The 8,304-nt window shown below is 49.6% G+C and overlaps 1 long non-coding RNA gene across 1 annotated transcript; it reads left to right on the forward strand.

The window, feature by feature from the left end:
* LOC128572781 (uncharacterized) lies at positions 1–6,744 on the forward strand. The gene is made up of 3 exons (XR_008376248.1): positions 1–176; positions 1,100–1,187; positions 4,975–6,744. It is a non-coding gene; the product is annotated as an uncharacterized LOC128572781 (long non-coding RNA).
* Positions 6,745–8,304: the final 1,560 nt, after the last annotated feature.

The raw sequence follows: 8,304 nt of genomic DNA on the forward strand, positions 1-8,304 counted from the left end.
TTTTCAAACATGGGGGTAGTCTAGGACTGGACCCGAGAGCCCAAGCTGACCTCGCGAGGCTGTATCTGAGCCAGCTCCAGGTGGCTCCAAGCTTGTCAGCCACAGAAAACTGTGTCTGGGCAAGGGAACCACCTGGGAAGAGGCCTGGGGGCCTGAGAGCTCCAGCAGGAATTCAGGTAAGCGGGATGGAAGGAGTCAGAGATGTGAAAGAGAAAGAAAAATGGGTGGAGAAGACAGGTTCTCTGGGATGGGGGAAAGGGAAAAGGCTGGTGTGGAAGGAAGGACCCTTCCCAAGACTGGCAGCAGGCTCAGCTTGAGGTTGGTCCAAGCAGAGGTCCGGGTGACCACAGCAAGGAGCAGCCGCTGGGCCTGCCTCCCGCTGCCTCAGCCCAAGGGGCGAAGTCTGCTACACTCGGCACTGTTTTCTCATGTGAGGGATGCTCAAACTAAGCCAAATTCTCCATCTTGCTGCTTCGGGGACAAGAAAATCCCATTATAACTTCTGAAGCCCCGCGGGATTTATAAGCAGAGAGCGCTTTGGGGATTGAGCTGTTTGTTATGCCTGCCCCGCCTCCCTCCCCCAGCCATCACCCAGCAATACAGGTTTACTCTTAAAAACCCTGAGCTGGTCTGAAATGCACCTTGCTTGAGACTGTGGAGATAAAACAGGATTTAAAGGCAATGCATTTTCTACCAGGCAACCTTATCTGGATTGACTGAGCTGGGTTTTCAGCTAAATGGGAATGTGAAGGATAATTACCATCGTGTGTTACCTGAGATTACAGGGTTGTGTTCCAACTAATGACGCCAAGAGAACCAAGCAGTTGTTAATATTTAATCAGTCTCTTGGCTTAACAATTGGATAAATGAGGTGTGTAATTACACAATTATAAAAGACATTTCAGATAGGAATGGTACTGTTATTAATACTGAAGGTTAAAGCTGGCGGAAGTAGACTAGTGGGTCATTTCTGATATATTAGCAAAGAAGATCTTTTGCGGGGGTAAGGGGGTCGCCCTTATGAAATTTGAAGCACAGATCTCAAAGCTTCTCCAATGTGGACTTTGTTCCGTCTGGGGCCCTCCACATGGAACATGAGGCCAGATGTTTCGTGGATCTCACGGGTAGCCACCACTGGAGTCCTTACATCAGACAAGCTCGAGAATTCTCTTAATTGTCTTCTCAAGGTGAGTCATGATTAGCAGTTCCGTGTGCTGGTCCATTTCTGCTTGCTCGATAATGTTTTTTACTTTGGGTTGACATTCGGGAGACATTGAACCAAAGCCCAGGACAGTGACCCCAGCATCACCTGCTTGGAGCTGTATTCTTGCCTGTTCCTCTCTTACATCCACCTGGCACCTGGTCTCCACCATTGCTCCTGGTGCCCTCGTCCATCCAGGGAGCAGTGGCATTGTCCCTACCAGAAGATGCTATTGGCCGTCACCCTGTGGTCCACCGGTGTGTTTCATTTTCTCTGAGGTGTTAAAAGGATGGAAGGAGTCAGGGATGTGAGAGAGAAAGAAAAATGGATGGAGAAGACAGGTTCTCTGGGCTGGGAGAAAGTTGGGACGGCCTAAAGGGAAAAAAAGAAGAAGCAAAATAACAACAAAACCATGTTTTAATTGAGAGGCCCAGGCAGCCGAATCTCTAAATGCTCCTTCATGGCCAGCCCCTGGGAACATCACCCCAGGGAGAGATGTTATCACCAGGATGATGGCCACTCCGTGTGATGTGGATCAGAGCGATCTGTGTATAATTTATTACAGTCAGCTCCGTATCCCTCCAGGATCATTTATCAGAACTGCAAAAAAGCTCTTTCCCCTTTGCTTGTTTTGTCAAGACTTTAAGAATCACGGGAAAGGCAGAGGTGCTGTTCTTAGAAATGCCGTGGTGGTGGTACCACCTCCAAACTTCCCCACCGAGCAGCACATGGCTGCCCGGCCCTTCCTTCCTTTCTGGGCTGAAGACAAATGTCATTTGAAGGAGTCTGTCTCTCATCTCCGCATCTCACCTACTGCCAGGCCACTGGCACATGCCCCAGGGCAGGCAGGAGGAAAAGCCACTTCACACCTTCTCCCAGGGCAACCGTCAGGACTCCAGGAGATGGGTGACAATGGGAAGGAAATCTGGGGACGGGGCATCCTGGTTCATGTTGCAGTTCAGCCGCCACCCTTGCTCTGTGGCTGTCCCCAGCTTCCCTGGAGGGAGAGTCTATGGCCTCCTGCTCTGGGAACCTGTCTCCTGTGCAAGGCCAAATGGCCTAGGAGGCAGACAGATCTGGGCTTGGGTTCTAGCTCTGCCATTTACTGTCAGTGTGAACTGGGTGATTCGCCCTCCTAAGCCTTCCTCCCTATTGGATGGGGTGACGCTACTGCACCCAGGGGGTTGTTGTAGGGAGGAGAGAGGGGAGAGGCCTAGCCCTTGGCGGGTGCTCAGAAGAAACCACTCCAGAACCTCGCCAATGGCTTTGCCCTGCACCCACCCCCACCCCGCTCCTCCCGGATGCCTCCCCGGAGCCCAGCCTGGGCTTTCTCACCAGCTGGTGTTGAAAGGCAGTTCTCAGCTAAGTAAATAATGCTGGTATGAAGCCAAGGCTCTTGGAAGTGAGTTAATCCTTTCTCCATCAAAATCCCCAACAACAATCTGGGTTTGTTTAACCATTTGGTGTTGGTATTCCAGTAAACACTAAGAGAGTCACCTACTCCGGCCGGGGTTCAGGGTGTCCATTTCAATGGGGGGTGTGGTCACTCAGGCTCACAACGGATGGCCGTGTGGCACCCTTCCCATTAGAAGAAGGTGGTCATTACTCTTGATGGCCCATCAGAGCCATGAATAATTATTATTATTATACCCATTTTACAGATGAAGAAACTGAGACACTGAGCGGTTAAGTAAGTAACTTGGTGTCAAGTAGCTGTTGCTGGAGTCAAACCCATGAGTCCTCTGTACAGACATGCCATTACCCTTAGGACTGTCTGTTATGAACACCCTCTCCCCCAACACCACACCCTGCAGGTGTATCCAAAGTCTCAGCCTCTAAGCATGAAGGGCACAGAGAGGAGTCATGGGTGTGAAGCCTGACTCAGATCGAGAAAATTCCGTCTCTCTGCCCTTGCCCCTAGAGGCTGTCCCTCCTCACTTTCTCCGCGTGCCCCTGACCCAAGGTTACCGGACATGGCAGACACTACACTGGCTTTTGTGTCTTTGCCCCAGGGGTCATCTGTCCAATCCAACTTCCTGCAGGAAGACTGCAGTCCAGGGGCTCACACCCCGCCCAAACCTGGTGGGGAAGAGAAGGGGAGAAGATGGTTTGCAAACAAGCTACAAGCTTTCGGTTACCCTCCTGGTGAACATGTGACGATACACCACAGCACGGGGATGTATCTGTATGCCTTGTCTATATCATGGAACTTTGTAATGTTCTCTTCCTGCTGATTCCAGAAAATAGACTCCCAGCAATTTTCTGCACAATACTGAGCTTTCCCGAGTGATATTCTAGACAGACCAATTTGCATGTTTTGATGAAGACACTGAAGTACGTTTTCTGTATTTCTCTAAGTATTTATTGAAACATGAACTTGTGCTTTCTTAGGGTGACTTGTTAGAGTTGCTGTTTGGGTATTGATCTCTTCTACCAAACCACAAATTCCTGGGGGGGAGGTGTGCATTATTTTATGACCCAGTTTTGAGCATAGCCCAGAGAGGTGCTCAAAAAGTGCCTTCTAGCCAGATTTATGTGATATTTCAGATTAAAGGGGAAGAATGGGAGAAGAGAGAAAAGCAGATGTTTGGAAGAGGAAATTTCACTCCTGTAATCACCCCCAAAGACCTAAGCCATCAACCCCAGAAGCCACGTGGAGCACACAATTTAAAAAGTTGGGCAGAGGCCAGACAGATTGGCATCTGCCTGTAATCCTAGCACTCTGGGAGGCCAAGGCAGGTGGATTTCTTGAGCTTAAGAGGTCCAGACCAACCTGAGCAAGAGGGAGATCCCATCTCTACTAAAATAAAAAAAAAATTAGACTGGCATTGTGGCAGGTGCCTATAGTCCCAGCTACTCCAGAGACTGAGGCAAAAAGATTGCTTGAGCCCAAGGGTTTGAGGTTGCTGTGAGCTATGATACCATGGCACTCTACCCAGGGTGACAGAGTAAGACTCTGTCTCGATCAAAAAGAAAAAGACTTGGGCAGAGTGAAGCGTCTCCTTACTACCCCTCCATGCCCCCCTTCTTGCCCAAGCCTCCTTCCTCCCATTAGTTACACACATTCCTCCCTCCCAGCCTCCCCACCTGCTCACTGGTCTCACCCCTGCACTGGCTGATGTGCACTTGTTTATCTCAATTCTTCCCAGTGCCTGAGTCGGCATCTTTTAAGGGGATACCCTCATTCACCCGAGGCTAGAAATAAAGGTGTCTCTTTGCCACAAGCTTCTTTGGAAGGATCAGTGCACCTACTCAGCATAGGTGGCCACCAACAGAAACACGACTCAACCCACCAAAAAGTTCAAGCCTCCAGATGCACAAACCATGGTACCAGGGTTCCATTTCCTGCTCCAAAGAGTACTTGGAACAAAAATTGGGCTTTGTTGGCCTTGTTCTCCACTGTGCATGCAGAGTCTAGATGGACATCCTGCAGGCCTGGTCATGGGTTTGGGTTGTGTGCTTATCCCTGACTGAGGCTGGGTCACGCCCAACGTGAGCCTGGGTGGGGTGGTGTGAGCAGGGAAAGCCCCACCCAACCCAAACAGGACCACGTGCACTATGGGGAGATGGCTTCCTGCGGTGGCCATGCCGGACCTGCAAAGTCCAGGGTCCGATGCTGTAGCACGGTCCCCTAGGTGTCCTCCTGCCTTTGGGGACCTAGGAGGAGAGGGTGGAGCTAGGGCCTGGGGCCCATCGGCTGGTCACAGCTGTGTCAAACTGGTGTTCATTTAAAAACATGAATTATTCTAAGGATGTGGCTTTATGCATTTCAGTGGGCAGGACGTTGGAGCAGTTTATGGACTGGTGGTTCGTGGAGCTCCCTCGGTCTCAGCAGAGATTTCCTGTAACACCAACCACAGTACCCCTGGATTGTGTGTCCTCATCTGTGGGGGACAGAACTCCTCCCAAGGAAACCTGCCCTGCTACCAAGCAGGGACTGAGGGAAGAAGTGACATGACTCCTGTGTGACCTCGGGACTCAGCACACTGTCTCACCCTAACCCTAACTGAGAGGGCAGTCACTCAGCCTCCCACTCCCCGCTGAAGACTACTTGCTCTGTCCTCACCTTGGCTCTGAGCACCCCTCCTCCTTTCCTTTGTCGTTCCCATGGTCTCCTCTCTCCTCTCCCTTTTTCTTCTTTGGAGAACCTGACACACCAAAAGCTGCGGGGCGTGGCACTGCTCATGCGCACTTACACCACAGGCCTCAGCGTCCTCCTCTCCAAAGGAAATCCCCTGCCACTTCCATCATCCACCACCCTGTCACTGCCTCTAGCCCTAAAAATATGTTTTATAGACAAATTTTACCAAGAAGTCTAGAATAATAGACAATCCCTAGATCTTTCTGTACCACACACACAAAAAAAAATCTAGAAAAATGTTTCATCTTTTTGGTTGGAAAATTCCACTGCCCTAATCACACCATTTATTTCCCTGTCATTTTCCTGCCCTCCCACGAGAAACTAAGGGCCAAGAAGGCAGCACTTTTGTTCTGCCCTGGAGCCTAGAAATTGCGGCCATCAGGGGCACTTAGTACAAAGCTACCAATGAATGAAGGAGCCTGGTCTTGTCCTGGATCAAGTTCACCAACCTCCCTTTTTAATCTGTTGCCACGCGTTTGAGGCTGAGCCTTCACAGTAAAATGCTGTGTGGCCATCCTGCTTCTGAACTTGAGAGAATCAAAGGGGAGCTGTTCCTTTGCTCTTCTGTCCCAAACAAAAGGAGTTTGCTCCTTCCCTCTGTTGGTTTTCTCTGGGCTGTGCCAGTTCTCCTAGGGGAGGGCAGGTACAAAGCACGAGGCTCTGCTGGGCAGAGCTTCAGCAGCAGTTAACAAGCTGCACCAACAAGGTTAGTGATAGGCCTTTGGCTTTAAAATCGTCGTCAAGCTTTCAGGCTATAAGATCCTGATAATGTGCGATTCCCCCTAAAACTCCCCAGGCTTTGGTTAATGGTAAACACAGCTATCTCGAGGATTTGTGAAAGGGGCGCTTTATCAGTCACATAGGTTATTGGATTGAACATTTCTGCTCTGGCCTGTGTTAGACTGTGTTCCCCTCACCCCCCGAAAATCTCAAAATACATTAACAGGGGCACATCTCTGAATAAAAAAACGAGTCAATCCAAAAATTACATTTCATCAAATGCAGTCACCTTCTGGGCTGGAGATTGAAGGCATACACAGAGAAAGGGGAATGGGAAAAGTGAACTAAGTTGGCAGCAACAAACCATTACCAAATCCATCTCATTTCTGTAAAAACAGGCATGTGAGTGAAAGCGAGTTTTAAAACGGAATTCTCCCAACATGACTCAAGGGCTGTCTTTCTTATGCCAGTTTTCAATTTGGTTTTTTATAGCTGGAGGGATGAATGGGAGGGAGGGGGCTCTCAGCCCAAGCCTAATCCCCAAGCGAGGAATGAACACATCTGACCTAGCAGAAGAGTGGGAAGCTTAGGGGGGCTTTCCCCCCAAAACCTAGACAAATATTGGAATGCATTTTTGGAACAAGAGATAATATCCAATTGGTTTGCTTTATAATGCATCCGTGTGGAGGGGGATAAGGGAGGAAATGGGATTTAAAAATAAAACCATTTACTTCAGAGGCTTGGGTTATAAAAGCATGGGGTTCTCTTTCAGGACTGTCTGAAGTTGGAAAGTATGAATTACATATACTCATTAAAACGTTTTATGTTAAATTCAAAGAGTAAAATTAGAAGCCATGTTAATGACCCAGCCATGTAACAACTGGCCAACAGATGTTGGAACCTTATGGTTAAGAGATTACATGGCTCGAACTGACAATTTACTGTATGTGTCCCTGGCAGAAACGAGGTGTAACAAACATATTATCAGACACAGAAAGAGGGAACGGGCAAATCGGGCTGCCTGCGACGCTTTCAAAGCTGCACATTTTTCCACCAAACTGCTATTACAGAGAGATGAGGTTTTTTTTTCTTTCCTTAAGAATGAAGAGTTAATCTTATCCAAGTTCATGGAGCCAGAAATCTGTCATATTAAATCACAGCAAAGCCCGACATTCTTTCCAACTTTCTTGCTCGAAATGTGGCTGAGTTTTCCAGTGATCCCCAGGCTAAACTAGCTGTTATCCAAAATGGATCCATTTGTCATGGCTTGGGGGTGTCTCTGGGATTTCAAGTTGGGGACAGCTCTCCTGTACATTGGTTTCCCAAAGGGAGAAAAAGGCTGGGAACTTGAGGAATGGAAACCAAAAAGAAAGGCCAGGCCAGGCCAGGCTCTGGGACGCTGGGCAGAGCCTGGGCAGTTCACACACACTGGAGGTCACGGTCAGTCCCCAGCAGTGCCAGGCACCCTGCGGAGAAGTAGCCCAGGCTCTAAGCCCCAGAGTTAGACTCCTACCCCTCAACGCTGCAAACCAGCAAGAAAAGGGAGAGATGCCAGCCTGCTGTGAAAGGCAAGGGGTTTCTCTGGGAGGGGGAGAAGACTGGGATCCCCCATTCCCGGGTGAGTCGGGAAATGTGACGAGTCCAAGTCCGGCCTTTTCATGATGTCCCCTGGGCCCAGCAGAAGGGGGGCGGGAATGAGCGGATTCCGCTTGCTCTGAGTTTCCAAGCTCCTTTCTCCTTTCCAAATTGCTACAAGCAATTTAATCCTTTCTTTCAGGGACAGGCAGGGCCCCACTGTTTTTCTGGTTTCCAGGGTGTGGCCGTGGGTTACCCAGGGTGGGTGGAGCACTGAGGCCACGCTGGAACATCCCTGTGGCAGACGCAGCTGCCTTCCCTCAAATGGAACTGGAGGATCCTGAGAAACCAACCACACAGCAAAATCTGGGGGACCCACAGTTTCCACTAGGGAACACTGCAAAATTTTTGCTCTTGCTAAAAATTCCAATATAAGGTGGGGCGCGGTGGCTCATGCCCATAATCCCAGCCCTCTGGGAGGCTGAGGCAGGAGAATCACTTAAGCTCAGGAGTTCAAGACTGGCCTGAAAAAGAGCAAGATTCCATCTCTACTAAAAATAGAAAAACTAGGGCGGCGCCTGTGGCTCAAAGGGGTAGGGCACTGGCCCCATGTGCCAGAGGTGGCGGTTTCAAGCCCAGCCCCAGCCAAAAACTGCAAAAAAAAAAA

The sequence above is a fragment of the Nycticebus coucang genome, chromosome 20, assembly GCF_027406575.1.
Source record: "Nycticebus coucang isolate mNycCou1 chromosome 20, mNycCou1.pri, whole genome shotgun sequence".
Lineage (NCBI taxonomy): Eukaryota > Metazoa > Chordata > Mammalia > Primates > Lorisidae > Nycticebus > Nycticebus coucang.